General features: G+C 34.2%; 1 protein-coding gene and 1 non-coding gene across 2 annotated transcripts in view; both read left to right on the plus strand.

The window, feature by feature from the left end:
• The window catches only part of KCNQ5 (potassium voltage-gated channel subfamily Q member 5), a 512,482-nt gene that overhangs the window by 68,063 nt on the left and 425,969 nt on the right, over positions 1-18,450 (plus strand). The window lies entirely within an intron of this gene.
• LOC115297288 lies at positions 16,840-16,946 on the plus strand. The gene has a single exon (XR_003911384.1). It is a non-coding gene; the product is annotated as a U6 spliceosomal RNA (small nuclear RNA).

Consider the following 18,450-nt stretch of genomic DNA (forward strand, 5'->3'; position numbering starts at 1 on the left):
TTTTTTAACATTTATTTATTTTTGAGAGATGAGAAAGAGCATGAGTTGGGGAAGGGCAGAGAGAGAGGGAGACCCAGAATCCAAAGCAGACTCGAGGCTCTGAGCTGTAAGCACAGAGCCTGACACAGAGATCAAACTCATGGAGCGTGAGATCATGACCTGAGCCAAAGTTAGATGCTTAACCTACTGAGCCATCCAAATGCCCCTTGTTTTTTATTCTTAATTCTTCATCTGTAAAATAAAGGTAATAACTAGACCCAGCTCAAAGGCTTGCTTGAGAATTAAATGAGATTATTTATAAAACACTTTGAACAGTAGAGAGTGAACCCTCAGTCAATGTTAAAATATTAAAGTCAGGTCTTTTGATAATCAAAACAATCATATGAGAAAAGCATTATTATTATTACAACGTTTAATAAAACAGGTAGTTCAAAATGCTAGGAACTGACAACACTGAGATGTAAAAAATGCCAGTTATGTTTGGTTTTAGAGTCCAGTCCCTTCATTCAAAGAGCTAAATAGAAATTATTTTTTGCTTTACCATATTCCAAATTCTTCAAAGAAACCCTGACATAAACATCCTCATCTCTATCATCAGTATCCTAGCTCCATTCAAATGCATCAACTCTCTCCTATTCAGTTGTTTTTCTTGTTTTTTGTTTGCTTTAAAGATTTATCAGGTATAGATAGAGTTTCTCTTTTTAGAACACAATAATCCATTCTTAGGTTCTCAACCACAGCGCCAGTTGTTAGGTGTGTCACAGGTAATTTAATTCAAAACAGTCAAATAGTACAATAAAGAACTAATGTTTGCAAATGACTCTAAACATAAATAGCCTATATAAGATTATCTTAAAACAGCATCCTATTTACTCCATTACAAATTTATGTTCTTTCTTGAGAGTGAAAACAGTCTCCTGGGAATCTTACATAAACTGCAGACCTGTAATTGGCTCACGCCTGCAAAAGGTCTTCCATGCCATCCATTACAATTGCTGGGTTGAAAGATGGAGAATTGGCTGAACAGACCCCCCACTCAGCTAAACTTCCATGGAGGTTCTCTTCCTAACTTAACTGACCAAGTGAATCATCAGATTCATCAGATATCCTGTAAGTTTGAGATCAGATGACATTTTAACTCTTCTATCATCTGACCACATTGCTGCTTACCAGTTTCATTTATAGTGTCAACTCATTTTAGAAGTACAACATCAATGCCAACATAAAGTTCCCAGTGGGGTTTTAATGCCAAAAATATGGGGGGAAATTTTAGTAGCTGCCTTAATGATTCTCTGAGAAGACTGATAACTTGTATTTTGGTGCACCATGTAGAAGGCTCAAGGTAAAAGGATGTTTAGTGAGGGCTTTATGTTCATGAAAATTTAACCAGCAATCCAGAAGAATCAGCTGAATGTTTTCTCTTTTTTTTGAAAAGGTTAACCAAAATGCACATAATATTTAAGACTTTTTATCCCAACTTTAGACCTTCTGAAACAAATTTTACTTGATTTAACTTTTTTTACTTCTTATAAGCAAGTACCAAATACTGTGATCCCAGTTTTTAAAATAAAATAATGTCTAAGAATTAGTAACAAATGTCATAGTTTTATAAGTAGGCAGTTTTATGAATTCTATAGCTAAGAATTATTTCATGTTTCATGCATATGGTGGATGTATTCAGTAAACTCTGTATTATATCACTATACATCACTATCAGGGAAATGTTCAACTAAGTTGTTAAATTCTTTCCACAATAGAAATTATAGAATAATCTAAAACATTAAAATTGTAGAACAATTCATAACAAATACAGTATTATTTTCTTGGCTGAGGTTCTTAAATTGTGCATATTGTCCTAGATTATTCCCTCAGAGGAAAGCCAGTATTCACAAACTATTGCCTTTTCAATTAAGATGCATTATATAGGTGACAGTGAGGCTCAACAAGTATAAAATACTAAAATCTGTGTAGCAATGTGAAATGCTTCTCAGATAAAAGGTAGGAACCAAATGCAGTCACCAGTTCATGCAACTCAAGGGAAATAAAGGTGGGCATTCCTGAATTATTGGTCAAGCTGAAGGAAATACAGATTTTTTTTATGAGTATATAAAAAGGCTTAGGAAACAGTTTTTTTGCAAGTGATAAAAAAAGTATTAAGTTCTTGGAATGTTGCAATAAATAGCTAAGGTTCACGTAGAGAAAGATGTGTTTTTGAAAATCAAGGAACAAAAACTCCCTTTGTTTTACTTCACTCTCTGTAGAAATACTTTAAGACTCAGCCCCAGGTCTGTGTGCAACAATCAGATAAGTTTGACTGTTGTTCTCCCGTGTCCTCAGCATGTGACTCATTCACGCACAACATTGACAAACAGATTCTCACTGTCAAGGAGTATTCATTACCCTAGACTTCACTGCAATTGAAAAAAAAAATGGTGACTTTACAATGACATTTCATTTCATAAAGCTATACTTTTGGCAGACCCAGGTGAAAAACATTATTTATATTTATTATTGTTCCAAGTGGTCAGCCCTCTTATCTCCATAATCAGTCTTGATTCCTTTTAAAAATACTCATCTTTCTCCTTCTCTCCATCCCTGTTTTTCCTGACCTGCCTCAAGCCTATTCCCTCTCCCCTCCACACCTTCCTCAGCACAGACACAAGGGTGGTGTGCTAGGGTGCTGATCTGTTGCCATCACGCCTTTGCTAGAGCCCTGCAAGGACTTGTAGTTCAGCAGAAGACAAGCGCTAATGAAGGCAGAGCACGCTCACTCTGTGTAGGACCAGCCATCTCTCCATCTGCTCCCCCCAAAGCGGACTCCACTCCAGCAATCCTAAACTACTTGTGATGTCTTGCCCTTTGCATCTTCTGCCTTTGCCCATACTGCCCATGTTCTTTCCTTTATTCTAATTTCTGCCTAGACTCCCTTCCTAAGTCACTTCCTCCAGATGTGGGTCGGGTGGCCCTTGTTTGTGAGCCCATGGTTGGTCCTGTCTTCTTTACTGCACTTCCATGTTGCTTTGTAACGATTTGTTACACAAATCATTTGTGTCTGCCTCCCCCAGTAAATTAATTGTGGGGGGATAAAAACAATGTCATAAGAATCCAACAAAACAAGAAAGGGCTGGAAATGTCTAGTTAAGCCATTTCTTAAAAACTATTTTATTTGGCCAGACCCAACATACACAGACTTAAATTCTTACAACAAAGCATTTGCAAAAAAAGCCAGTTCAATCTATAAATTAGAAAGTTCAGGTGGTTCAGATATATATCATCATTTTTAAATCTTCCTTCATTTGGACTGGTTATTTTAAAGCATTTTTCTATTTATCCAGTTCTGTTTGAAATATGCATTCTAATTTTCAGTTAGATTGCGAGAATGTACATGGCCCCCTGCAAAGGAAGTAATCACCCAGGATGAGGACATTCGATACATTTGCTGTTCCTGTGAATCTTGTAAAGCTACTTATTTGAAAAGATTTTCTCCTAAAATAAGGTTTTAAAATAGGGCAAATTTAATAAATCATTTACTTGTGGCTGCTTTTAAATACCAATATTTGTACTCCATTTTGTGTGCCTTAAAATACATGGTCAAGCCATACTTTTCTATAAAAATAAAACTGAATGTTACCTACTTCCCTCTGAATATTGATAACTGCACATAAGGTGTTGTGTTTTTAAATTTTATTAATAGCTTCTATTCTAGCCTTAAGCTTCACATTTTTAGATATGTTTTCATTATCATAATTAGGTTTGGGAGAAGATAATTTCCTATTTCTTCCTTTTTTTTAATGTATGCAACACCAATTTTTAGAAAAACTATTTCTCCTTACATTTATAGAATGATAGTGAAATCATGTTAAATTTATCAAAAAAGATTGTTTTTTTGATAAATTTACCCATAAGGACCAAACTGAAATGTTTGCAAGTCATTATTTAAATCTTTAAATAATACATCAACAACATGCATTTTCTTTTTATGTCTCTCTAAATTTCCCTGTTTCTCATTTGTCAGAGATTACCCAGTGAGAACCCTGTAGGGATGTCTATAAGAGGTGCTTAATAACTTCTTTTAGGCAACAGCAATAATGACTTTCTTCGCTTAGTACAATATACTTAGTATTTTTCCAAAACACAAAAATCATGTATAGAATGATATATATGCCAATATCAACTTTATGATTTGAGACACTCCTTCCTAATAAAAAGAGAACAAAAATATGAGTTTACATTTTCCATATGTCTTGTTCTTGCTTTTTTAAAAAAGGTAGTCATGGTTTTTCTGGAAAATAATTGTTGTATACGATAGAAAGTTCCTTCCATTCATGTAAAATGTAAAGTTCCTCTTTGCTTAGAATTACCATTTTTATAATTAGCAGGGTTTTTTTTAATGTTGATTGCTTTTATTTCATCTTTATACATTTCTGACTTGAATTCCATTCTATTACATTATCTCTCAATTTGGTGATAGTATGTAAACATACTATTTCTTTTCCTTTGTCTTCCTCTACTCCATTAAGTTCATTGCATTTAAAAGATGATTACCGTGCTGTTGCATTAAAATATAAGCATTATTTACAGAGAAGATATTACAGTTGAATATTGTATTATGTCTCCTCAGTTCAGAAACAAAGAGAGGCACTCCAGGGCCTAACCAGTAGCCTAGCCCAACTTTCAAGTTATTTCTGAGTTGACTCTTTCTTGGTGTCTTTGCTCCAAATAAACTGAGTTAGTTGGTGTTTCCCTAATAACATTCCTTCTTTTCTGTTTCTCTGCCTTTGCTCAATTAGTTTCTTGCACCTGATGTGCTTTCCTCTGTTTTTGAGCCCAATCCCATTCACACCAGTTCCCTTTACCACATACATGATGACTTTCTTGATACTTGCATCCTGGGTATCCTAAATAACTACTTATTCACTTTGATTTAGATGACTGAGTTGTGAGGACAGATGTCCTGGATCAGTAGAATTCACTGCATGCCTATCAATCATCATGAAAGTTAAACAGCAGAAGCTAAAGCTAGAGTATGTCTTTATATTGAATCCACTTACTACTTTTGTCAGTGTTTGATAAGTGTGAATAGGAAAGATACTTTTCCATGATACAGATGGTAGAATTGCATCCATACATTAAAAGAAATACTTGCCACTTCTTTGTGGAGGCTGTATTTTATGAGTACAAACATTTAAGTAGCAGCAGGTTGAAATGTTAAAGTGCATTTAATTGTGCAAGTATTCTTAAAAATAGGCCTAGCATTACTGCTGGTAGGAATACAAACTGGTGCAGCCACTCTGGAAAACAGTATGGAGGTTCCTCAAAGTATTAAAAATAGAACTAACTACCCTACAACCCGGCAATTGCACTACTAAGTGTTTATCCAGAGGATACAAAACTACTTATTCAAAGGGGCACATGCATCCCGATGTTTATAGCAGCACTAGTGACAATAGCCAAATTATGGAAAGAACCCAAATGTCCATGGACTAATAAATGGATAAAAAGGATTGGGTGTGTTATATATATATAATGGAATATTATTCAGTGATCAAAAAGAATGAAATCTGGCCATTTGCAATAATGTGGATGGAACTAGAGTGGATTAAGCTAAGTGAAATAAGTCAATCAGAGAAAGACAAATATATGATTTCACTTATGTGGAATTTAAAATACAAAACAGATGAACACAGGGTAAGGGAAGCAAAAATAAGATAAAATCAGAGAGGAAGGCAATCATAAGAGACTCTTAAATACAGAGAACAAACTGAGGGTTGCTACAAGAGTGTTGGGTGGGGGGATGGGATAAATAGGCAAGGGGCATTAAGGAGAACATTGTCGGGATGAGCACTTTGTATTATATATAAGTAATGAATCACTAAATCCTATTCCTGAAGTCATTATTACACTATATGTTAACTAACTTGGCCTTAAATTAAATACATATATACATACATACGTACATACATAAACAAATAAAAATATGCCTATCATTTTTACTGTCAAAGTATTTTTAAACTAAAACATGGCCAAGATGATCAGTGAAAATTTGTAAAACTTAATTTCTCCTCCTGTAGAAGTTTGTATCCCTTTAAAAAGTGAGGTTGGGCAGCAGGAGATTTTCAAAGCAATTATCAGCCTTAATTTTTGACATAAAAAGAGCTGTTAGATTTTTTACTTTAATTACTTCAATTTAAGGGCTAATTTGTTACATTATTGTTATAATATTGTTACAATGTTGACAGGCTCAAATACCCTGAAATAAACGATCAAAGGAAAAAGTCTAGTATAAAATTTAAAATGTTATTCTTTTTTGAAACTGTTGTCTTACTAAAAAAAAAGAGGATTTTTGTGTGTGAAAATTTAAACAAAAGGAAGAATAGCAAATTATTAAAATGGCGTGTTACATTTGCATATATTATTTTGAAAAAAGTGTTTGAGAAATGTTTCCTGCATCAAGAGCTTGGTTACTTTGAAATTTTAGTTAAATAAGGCAGCAGATATCAGAAATATTAAACATCATAAAATGAAATTTGTTAAAATACAACTACTAGTGTAGTTGTATTTTCTCTTTTTAGAATGAAATTTTTGAGTGGCTCAAAAAATAAGCACCTCATTGGCCACTGTAAATCTATCATTATCTTTCCTTTTATTAGAGCAGGAGCATTAAGATTCTCTGAGTATAGAGGTGCCTGGGTGGCTCAGTTGGTTAAGCATCCGACTGGCTCAGGTCATGGTCTCACAGTTTGTGGGTTCGAGCCCCAGGTCAGGCTCTGTGCTGACAGCTAGCTCAGAGCCTGGAGCCTGTCTTCACATTCTGTGTCTCCCCTCTCTCTGACTCTCCCCTACTCATACTGTCCCTCTCTCTCAAAAATAAATTAAAACATGTTTAAAAAATTTTTTAAAGATTTTCTGCCAAAAAAAAGATTCTCTGAGTATAAAGTGTGAAATGGAAAGATGTTTTCTGTTTAAGTTTGAGAGACTCTGATAAATTTAATATTTTATACAGTCTTCTTATGATTGAAATTTAAAAGATGTCTGTTTAAAGAATCAAAAAAGATGTATTTGCTTATCCATTAGACATGTACTGGTGCTTTCTCTTTGCCAGACACTGTGTTAGACACTCAAGATAGAGAGATGAATTACAACTGTAATTCCTCAGAGATCTGCAATACAGAGCATAAATAAATCTATACACAAATACCACAAAATAATAAATGTTATGTAAATGTGCCTATGAGATATAGTAGAAGCATGAAGATAGTGACCATACTTACCCATGGTCTCATGATGGGTTCTAAAGTATTTATTATATATGGTATAGTATGTTTATATAAATGCATATCTTTACAAATGCAAAAATCTGAGAACAAATGTTAATGTGTGTATGTACATATTCATATTTTCAATCAGTTATGAATATCAGGCCATAATTATTTGTTTCACATTTTTCCCACTCCCAAATCACTTCTTGATATTATATTAAGCAAATGAGAAAGCACATCAACTCCAGTAAGCAATAAATTTTTTATTTTAGTAAATTCCTAATGTGGCACACTAAACTGGTATCATGATGGCCTACCAAAAAGGAGAATGTGGCTACTGCAAATGTTCATAGAAGGAAAAGTGCGCAACAGTTTTTCTACTATAATCTACACCACTAGTGATTATAAAGTATCATCTTTATGAGTTTATTTCTTGTCAAAAGAATAATAAAAACAAATGTAATAATTTTCTATGCTCATTAATGTTCATAAACATGAAGATACCCACACCAGCATAATTATCCTGCCTGTATTGTACTTAAGCTATTTTAGGGGAAACATATTAACTTAATTGCTTCCTGGTGTCCATATCAGAGAAGGAGATGTCTAGGTAACATGATCATATAAACTGTGAGCGTGTGTGCATTTGTGTATATCCATTTGGAAATGTGTAACATCTAGTGTTCCCAATCAGGAATGGCAATTCAACTTCATGAATGGTTTTGTATATATAGTCACAAAGCCACCTGATTCTTTTTAAAGTATTACCATTTCCATTACTAAATGTGAAATTTTAAATCTCACAGATGTTGCCTATTCCACTGAAGAACCAGTGTTGTCGATACTTTTTTTAAAAAAAATATCAGGGCAGAAAGCCTAGTTCAATTAATATAAATCAGTATCAATTTGTATCAATAATAGAAGTGTTCTGTATGAGATTATTCTTCCTTCACTGGCAGACATTATCCAATTTTTGATTATGTCTGTGTGTGTTTGTGTGTGTGTGTGCCTATTTCAGAACTTTTTAAAATGACATCATTATATGGTATATCTGGATATAGTAGGAAATCAAATAAAGTTTATATTTATCAGTCAAAATGAATATTATTGAAAAACATCCAGAAATAGCCCTTAATTATAACTAAGATCAAATGCTTAAGAATGTTCAGTTCATTCCATGATTCTTCAGTCTCCTGGAATTTAAAGTATATATTAACTGGAAGATAGTTAATCAAGGACAGAATAGAGATGAGATACCAATTAAAACTTTGTATGTATACATTTAATTGTTCAGCTGCTATAAAACTTCTTAATAAAATCTGAATCAAAAAGATTCTTTGCCTACTGGCATTCCAAAGCAAGTGAACAAGTGTTCAAAGTCTATAGGGGACATGGCATCTACTCAATCAGCTAGTACAGTCAACAGTCTGACTCTGATCTTTTACTCAAAATCAGCTTGAAAACTATAGTTCTTCTTGGTTTCAGATTCAGACCTTCCCCTCCATTTCTCTTATTAATCCTGAAGTTGCCATCCCTACCTTTGATGAGTTTCATCATCTGCTGTTAAACCACTTGTCTAGAACTTTAGACTGCTTTTGAGGAAATCATATTTTCTCTTCAAATTCAGTCAGCAGTTTTTAAGAAATACTTAAAAGCCACACCTTCTATTTTCTCTCCATTGACATCCTGTCATATTTTGAAAGCAACTGCCTTCTATAAGCTCCTAAAGAATTCTCCTCACCTTTTATTTATTTTCTTAGTTTCTCTCATACTTTTTTTAACCCAGATTTTGCTTTGGACCTTTGTGAATATGTTCCCCATGACACATAAAATGTACTTTCTTCTTAATATTGTGTTTCCAAATCTCATCCAGTCTTCAGAGCCCATGCCCAGTCAGTCGTGTCTTCCAGAAATCTCCCCCATGGTTCCCCTCTGGATACTCTCTTATCACTCAGGTACTTATTAGCAATACAGCACATCTAGAACTAGTGATAAATGTTTTCTATTGTGCTCCAGTGATATTGTCTCTATAACATGGACTCAGCTTTTTAAGAGAAGGAGCCATGTCATAGTCTTCTTTTAATCCTCATTAGAACACAAAAAGACATCTCAGGTCCTCAAGAAATATTCATTTATTGAGTATAGATTACAAGGATCATTATGAAACTTTAAAGCAGTAGTTTTCAATCGGGTGATTTGAGGCCTTGGCAATGTCTGAAGACATTTTTACTTGTCCCAGTAGGGAGGGAGGTCCTACTAACCTCTAATGAGCAGAAGCCAGGAGTGCAACTGAATATTCTAACAGTGCATGGAAACATAGCAAAGAGGTATCCCAACCCTCCAAATGCTAATAGTGCTGAAATTAAGAAATCCTGCCAAAATAGGTGTTACATTTCATAGTAAATAATCTAGGATCTTATAGATTTCCTAAAAAGGAAGAGCATTTAGGGATTCAGCCATGAAATGCCATTATATGCATTTCTTCTCTTTCTTACTGCTGTTAATTGAAGATCAAATAATTGCTTCAAAGATAGGCAAAGGTGATTTAAAAACATTTCTTTAAATATTCACATGGCTATCACACAATAAGATCGGATATAAACTGAGTCTACACCACATTTATCAAAACATAGTAGGGACCACCTTGATCCTTTTATTCCAACTTTTTTCTTCCTAAATTTACTCTGATCTATACTCCTTAGCAGTTTTTACCCATTTTTATTCATATTACTTCTGTTTTTGTCAACATATGTTTTGATATTTAAATTGTAATTACAACTGAGGGCCAAAACATTCATAAATTTGACTTTTTGCACATATTAATACATATATCATATATATTAAGATATGAAATTAAAGGGAATGAGGGTAGGAAATTTTTGAGAAAAAATTGAAATGTAAAAAGAAAATTCTTTCAGATGTTCTTAAAGACATGAAATTATTCAGAATTTTACCTTATTGCAAAGAGAGAAAAAATATTAGATTTTAACTTATTAAACAAGTGCTTTTTTTCAAACTTTCTTCTAAATGGAGGGACAAATCAAAATAGCAAAATTAGTTCATCTTTTGGCTCATGTACTTTTAATAAGCAGTTGGGTTCCTTTCAGGATATTTTTGGAAAGAAAGAATGTGATTCTCTAAGGAATTATAAATATTACATATAAAGTTTTTATTATTGCACTTATTCTTGACACATTAAAAAATAATATATTACCTAAATATAATATTGATCAGTTTTCCTCCCTTTTAAAATTCTCTAAAAATAAAACAAGCATAGAAAAACTTACTTGGTTTGGAGTAGGAGTCACTCTACATGTGTGCTTTCATTGCCTTGTTTTTAAGACCTTTATTTCAATCCATACAAAACATCCAAATAATTTAGTCCTGGAATCCCATTCATTGGCAAACTAAAAGACCATCCAAATAAATAATAATCTGGGATTACACTTGGTCCTTGGAAAGGAAATATTTCTAGAAATAAAAATACTGTTATTCTCTTTTTCCTGTAATTTTCATAGCACTCTGATGGCAGTTTTATGGCCACTAACAGAGATTTGGCCCAGAAACCATGTTTAAACTGAGGGTGCACCCCTGCTAAATCAAAATGAATTGTGAAATAGCTAGAAATGCCACAACTTCTCTTCATGTTCTGCAAATTGTTTCAAGATGTTTTCTATAAACTTCCACTACTTTTGCTTTTATTTTTTTTACTCACTCATTCAGCAAATATTTACTAAGGACATACCACGTACCCGCCACTAGTCTTAAGTGCCCAGTCACTAGTAAGCGTAGAACACATTCTTCCTGTTTGACATAGATTTACAGTCTGATAGGACAAGTAAAAACCAAATAAGTATATCAATAAACACCTTTTTTTATTCATCCAAAAAACCATGCATTGAGTGCCTCCTATGTTCCAAACCTGTTCTAGACTTGAAGAATACAGAACCAAAACCTAAGAAACTGACCTTCTGGCAGGCGGAAAGACAGTAAGCAAATAAAAATAGATAAATATTATGATGATAGATGATATTATGAAAAAAATTAAGTTATATGAGGGCATAGAAGATTTGGAGGGTTGGGGTAATATATTTCAAGACACAGTGGTCAGGAAATATTTGAACAGAGACCTGCATGAAGAAAGAGAATGAGTCATGAGAAGAGAATTTGAAGCAGGAAATGACTGACATATTAGGGAATCCACAAGGGAAATGGGGTGAGTGAGGGAGTGTGGTAGAAGATGAGATCAGAGTGATAGGAAGGGGCCAGATCTTTTATGTGGCAAACAGCTTTGGTCATTACAAACTGTGCAAAGTGCTTTATAACAAGTAGAAGTGTTAAAAGAACATAAAACCGAGAGCCTAAACTAACCTTGGGAATTAGAGAAAGCTTCTGTTGGGGATTAAATTGTACCCCCTCAAATTCATATGTTGAAGCCTTAACTCCCCAATGTGATCATATTTGAAGATAAAGCCTTGAAAGAGTTAATTAGGTAAATGAGGCGGAAGGGTGAGATCCTAATCCAATAAGACTGGTATCTTTACAAGAATACAAAGAGATACCAGGGACCCATGCACACGGATAAAAGGCCACGTTAAGATTCAGTGAGAAAGTGGATGTCCATTTGCGAGCTAAGGAGAGGTGCCTTGGGAAAAATAAAACCTGCCAACCCTTTTATTTAGTTTCCAGAACTGTGAGAAGAAAAATTTATATTATTTAAGCCACCCAGCCTGTATTGTTTTCTTATGAAAGCAAGAGCAGACTGTTACAACTTCTGTGAAGAGGTGACCTCTGGGCCAAAAACTGAAGAATATATGTTATTCACTTGAAGTAGCATAAGGTAACAGTATGTGTAAAGGCCCTGTGTGTGAAAAGCATATAGTGTGTTTGAGATTCTGAAAGCCTATTGGCTGCAGCTCTTGAGAGCAAATATAAGAATTGCACATGGAGAGATAGGAGAAGTTGAGGGAAAGCAAATCATATAAGATCTGGTAGGTTCACTGAAGGATTCTGGCTTTTACCTTAAAGGGGCTGATGTGATCAAAAAGATTTGACAGTTTTAAACATCATCTGGCTATCAAAAATTGGAGTAGGGAAAGAGTGAGTGCAGGGAGACCCACTCTAAAGACCCAGAGAGATGAAGTAGACTGGACTGGAAAGGAAGCAATGAAGATGGAGAGAAGTGGATACCTGTGGATGAAATTGACAGGACAAGGATCACTCCTACATCTTTGGGACTTGCAGATGGAAAGAAGTTGATACCACTCTTGAGATGGGGAACACTGAATTCATAATTTTATCTCAAAACCTAATCAGTTCCATTTTGAACATGTTGAATTTGAGATGCTTCTAAAATATCCAAGTGGAGAATGAGTAACTGGATAAATCTGGAGCTCAGAAACCAGATGGAAGCTGGAGATATAAACTTGGGGTTCACCAGTATATATACATAACATATATATATATATATATGTGTATATATATATATATGTGTGTATATATATATATATACATATATATATATATATATATATTAATTGAAACTTGCTGTAGTCTCAGTCCTCTAAAGACAGGGATTTTATTTGTTTTGTTCACAAATGTATCCCCGGTACATGGAACAGTGCTGACATATGGGAGGCACTCAATACATATGTGTTGGATGAATTAATGGATAGATTACCTAGGGAGAGCATTTCATATGAAAAGAGAAACATGTCTAGAATGAAACCTTGAAGAACAGCAACATTCATAGGCTGGGTAGAACTTACAGAGACACAACAAAGGAACAGTCAGAAGAAAATTAGTAAAGTCTGAGGTTCATGTAGCCAGAGGAAGAGAGTGTTTCAAGAAGAAAGGTGAGTTCATCCTCTGCAGTGAGTGGCATGCAGCAGCAAGCCTAGCCCATGAACGAACACTTCCAAATCCTAACGGCTTTAAAATACTTGAAATTATTTATCACTGTTGTCAATCTCTGAAGCAAAGAAGATTTGATTTCTTATGTGCAAGATTTACCTCAGATAATAACAGTTTCTTGGAATCACATCTCTGACACATTCCCAGCATGAGTGTGTGTATAATTTCATCATCATTCTTTGCATTAATTTATGATCATAACGACAGTTGCAAATAATGTATTCAAGTAATAGAACACCAATAGCTTTTCTTGACAAGTACACTTGAAGTCTTCTCTCTGGATGAAAGTTCAACCACTTTTTGGCTTACTACCTCCTCCCTCCCTCCTTTTATTTCACTCTGTGCTTCCCTACACTCTGTATAAAAAGACTTTATTAGCTTCATGAATAACCACATGATGACTCATAATTAAGATGTGAATAAATGGTAAAAGAAATAATTTTATTTCACCACCTGTATACCATCCACAAAAAGACTGATTAATGCATTAATTTCCAGAGTTGTGAGTAATTTATGTAATTCTATTTATTCTCATATAGATTCTCCACCTTGCAGAAGAGCTATATGGAACCTCTGGGGACATTTCTCATTCTCATGAGCATAGTTTTCTTATAGCTAAATTGGGGTCACAGACCTCAATTTAGAGATCAAGAACATTCAGCAGAAAATCCTGCCTCTCCATTTCATCTGAATGGCCTCTTCCTTGAGGTAGATAACCCACTTGACTTTTGTATGTCATTATCTGCAATGGGGAGAATAGGAAGAAAAGTAAGTAATCCTTGGTTTCCATCTCAACTGTAGACTATAAATATTTAGTTTAAGGAATACTTCTCTTTCTTACTCCTTGCTTTATTTTTCTTCAATACACTTATCCTACTTTAAATTTTATTATATGTTTATTACTTTATTTGGTCTTGGATTATCTTCCATGGGAAAATAAGAAAAAGACAAGAATATTGTCTCTCTCATGTTTGCTGTATCCTCACACTCAGAACTATGCCTGACATATTGCAGGAGCTCAGTTATATTTACAGGATAAATAAATAAATAGATGCTTAAAACCTGGTGGTGGGAAGTAGATATAAAATGCTCATTGAGTTGGCTATTTAGTATGAAATGCAATTCTTGATATCACGTCACACATTTGAAATGCAGGCAAATATTTTGGCTTTGGATTTAACATCTTTAGCTGACTTCTCCTAAGTGCCACTTCCACAATGGATGTTTCCACATGAAGATCCAAAAGGTGCTTTGAGCTCAAGGTATCCCACTGAAACACCATTCTCTTTCTTCTGCCCTTCCCTCCCCACAACCCTCACACCTCTGCCTCCTCAAGGCCTTCTTACCACCTTCTACCTGCTCCTTTGAGTTATAAAATTCCTCTCCTTTCAATACCCAACCTCTCAACCATGTGGCCTCTCTCATGGTACATTGGGTAACTCCCTTTTCCTGACAGTTGTAGGGCCTCCTAAGGACTTTTGGTGCCTCTAGTGTCCCTTTTTTCCAGTTGATATTCCATATTCCAGATATTCCACACTTAGCAGTGTGAATATTAATTAATAAAAAACATTACGTTTTTATGTGTGTCCATTCTAGTTTCAAGGAAGAGTCTAAGGCCAAGTGGGGCTCTTTGTCTCACACAAGGGCATAAAGACTAGATATGCTCATGCCACTGTCCTTCTCAAAAGGGTTCAAAGAAATTTTCCCATTTACAGTGAGTAAAACTTAATCCCTTGAAATGATATTCCCAAACTCTCTTGCCTTTCTAGTTTTATATCAGATCCTTCCTATGACTCTTAACACAACACTGTATAGCGCCTGTGTTGTTTCCAGAAGGCGTATGCACCTCATCCTGAGTTGTGAATTTCTTCAACTCATCCCTCTAACTGGAATGGATTCCTCGTGATAAAATCCCATTCATCCTCAGACGCCTAACTCAAATGTCTGCTCACCTATGAGCTCTTGTTCTCCACCATAGGAAGAATTACGTCTCTTCTGTTTACTCACAGCCTTCATTTATTCCTCTGTAAGAGCACTTATATCTGCTATGGAGTAAGTTCCGAGCACCTTAGAGACATATGCTCCTGGTGAGTTCATTTTTTGTTTAAGTCCTCTTTTACTAAGCCTTAGTTTCTCTACATATTTGAGATTTCAAGTTCATATCAAATAATATCTTATTGGGGTATCCCTAGATTTCCTCCGATCATGTTAGCCATGTTGTGCAAGGCTACAATAACTGCTGTGCTCTATTTCTCTAAAGTTCTCTGTCCTGGAGCTGTAGCAATGAGGAGATTTTTATAGCCCATTTGGTAGGAAGGCTCATACCATCTTTAGAGTTCACAATGGAAACAGATCCTCCACTGTGCTGAACGGATCCTCACAGAACATCCTGTGCAATATGGCTAAATACTTTGCTTTCCCTTTTTTTTTTTTTTTTTTTTTTTTTTTTGCTAATGTAGCTCAGGAGCACTTGCTTGTGTACTTTATGCCTAATAATTGTGTGGTTACAAAAGGACATATAAAAACCTCTTTTTGTCATACATATAGATAGTGGTAACCTTGGGTTATTGTTTGGTAGTTAGGGTAATTTCACTAATGACCATTAGATTCAGAGCTTAATTGTCAGCTGACATATGTCAGAACTCCATATACTGGCTAATTCCCATCAGTTTCTAAACACTAACTGCTTATGTCAAGGCAGTTTGAAAACAGTGAAAACTTGATTTCCCCTTAATATCCTGCGAATCATATTCATGGGCACCAGGGAGTCTGGGTAATAAATCTGATGGATTTTTGCTGTCATATTTAGAATAAGCAAATTAATGCTAGAAATAGTTTTCTAACAGGAGATAATAAAGGAAATGCGCAAAAATAAATATTACAAAGAGGAAAAAATACAGTCTCTGCGAGCAAATTAATTGCTTTGTAAATTAGATGGAACTTTTTAAATCTAGGCAAGAGTTTTAAAATTAGATAATTTAGCTAAATAACGTAGTATTTGTTCCTATAAGCAAATAATTGTCTTTCTATTAGTGCCAAAATTGTAGTTTAATTATGTTTTATGAAAAAGAAGTGGTTGCCAAATTATTTACTAGTGAATATTTCTTTAATAGGACTGAGGTAAGTGAGAGTGTGAGTCATCCCTAAAGTGGCCAATTTCAGGCAGGTCATTGCAGGGTGGATGTGAAGATTAACTCCCATCTCTGTACCTACCAATGAGATCATTAAAGAACACATGCAGTGTTTGTAGCACACAAACTGGACAGTATATGGGTGTGTTCACAGTGCAACTAAGTTCTCCCAACCTGTCCCAAATCCTCAGGTCGAATTCCTTGAGGTTCTGGCTTTCACCTTGCCGATTTTGGCTCTTAATCACAGTCACAATCTTGTACACTGCAGGCTTTCAGAAAATGTTCGCCCTTTGATTATTACAAAGGCTTTCTTGCTACAGAGGTTTAGACAAGATCCTGAAGCATAGGATGAAATGGGTAAAGAGCAGTAAAAGCCAAATGTAAGTTTTGCTCAGACCAATTCCTGCCTTCACATAGTAGTGAGCCTCCTTGGTATCTCACTAAAATGTGAAGATGATGGACCCTCTTCTTGGCCAAGGGCATGTACTTGCTTGATAGCATATGTACTTTTTTTTCTCAATAAAAATTGTATATACTTGTGCTCACTTGGCCACATAAGTACTAAAATTAGAATGATATAGAAAAGTTAGCATGGCTCCTGCACAACGTTGACATGTAAATTTGTGAAGCGTTCCATAATTTTATAGGAAATAGAGTTGCTAATATCTAAATTATGGTGATAAATGTTAGCTAGATTTATCTCGGTGATCATTTTGTAATATATATAAATGTTGAATCACTGTTGTACACCTGAAACAAATATATGTCAACTATACTTCAGTTTAAAAAAGATTCATAAACATTAGATGTTCAGGAGTTCTCTTCCTTAATATTCTGTGAATCACATTTTGTGAAGTTGAACCAAACAATTTGAGAGTAAAGTGTCTAACTTATTCTCAAGTAATCCACATGAAATATAATATTGCTAAATAAATTGTTTCTAGACCAAAAATTACATATATTTAAGATGTATAACATTGTATTTTGATATACATATATACATAGAGAAATGAATATTATGGTCAAGATAATTATCCATCTCCTCACATAGTCACCTCACATAGTTAGGTTTTGTGTGTGTGGTGAGAGAACCTGAGATTTACTCTCGAGAAATTTCCAGTATACAGTGCTGTGTTGTTAAGTATAGGCACCACACTATACATTAGATCTCTAGAACTTATTCATCCTGTAGAACTGCTTACTTGCAAATATAGACACATCTAAATTAAAAAAGAAATCAATTATAAGATGACATTTATAAAACATCTTAAAAATAATACTTGGTTTATGCTATTATATTTTAATGATGTTTAGATAATCTAATACTGTGAAGTTCTAATGATATCTCATACTCAGTTCTTAAAAAGAATAATTATTTCACAGTATCTGAATATCCTAATATTGTCTCAGTTTTTCAAGTCTTGAAAAATCTTTTATCTAAAAATAATTTTCCTCCATAGCATATAGCAAAATTCAGAAGTTCAAGATTGATGTTTGTGGTATAAATTACTTTTATATTGTTACATGTAAAATCATGAAAATATGTTTGAGATTATAATTAAGCACCTATTTCAAGTCAATAAGAATTCTTGTACAGTTTGCTAAGGATGAAATACAGTGAGAGAATATTTGACTGTAATATGAGAGTCCATGCCCAGAAACATTATGTGTATCATAGAAAAAAGAATGCAGTGGATTTTTTTAATTTTGAAAAATAGATAATTTTCACATAGAAAGTATGTTGTATGATTTATAACAGATTAAAAGATCGCTGATAAGCTTATTTTAATATTCTCACACAGTAGTGTTCAAGTTTAAATCTATTGTTGTCTTAAACTTTCCATATCCTTCCCGATCTTTTATTTAATGCAAACATTTTTATAAAACATGTACACAATTTTTTTAAAAAGTACAATAGCATATTTATAATAACTTATGATGATAATTTTATGAATGTCATCTAATAAATGAAACCTCTACTCTGAAGAACTCTTAAATGGTATTAATACATCAAGAAGCCTTGAGGCATTTGGGTGGTACATTTGTTTCAGTGTCTGACTCTTGGTCTTAGCTTAGGTCTTGATCTCAGGGTCTTGAATTCAAGCCCTATGTTAGGCTCTGTGGCTTATTTAAAAAAAAAAAACATT

The sequence above is a fragment of the Suricata suricatta genome, chromosome 7 (assembly GCF_006229205.1).
Source record: "Suricata suricatta isolate VVHF042 chromosome 7, meerkat_22Aug2017_6uvM2_HiC, whole genome shotgun sequence".
NCBI lineage: Eukaryota > Metazoa > Chordata > Mammalia > Carnivora > Herpestidae > Suricata > Suricata suricatta.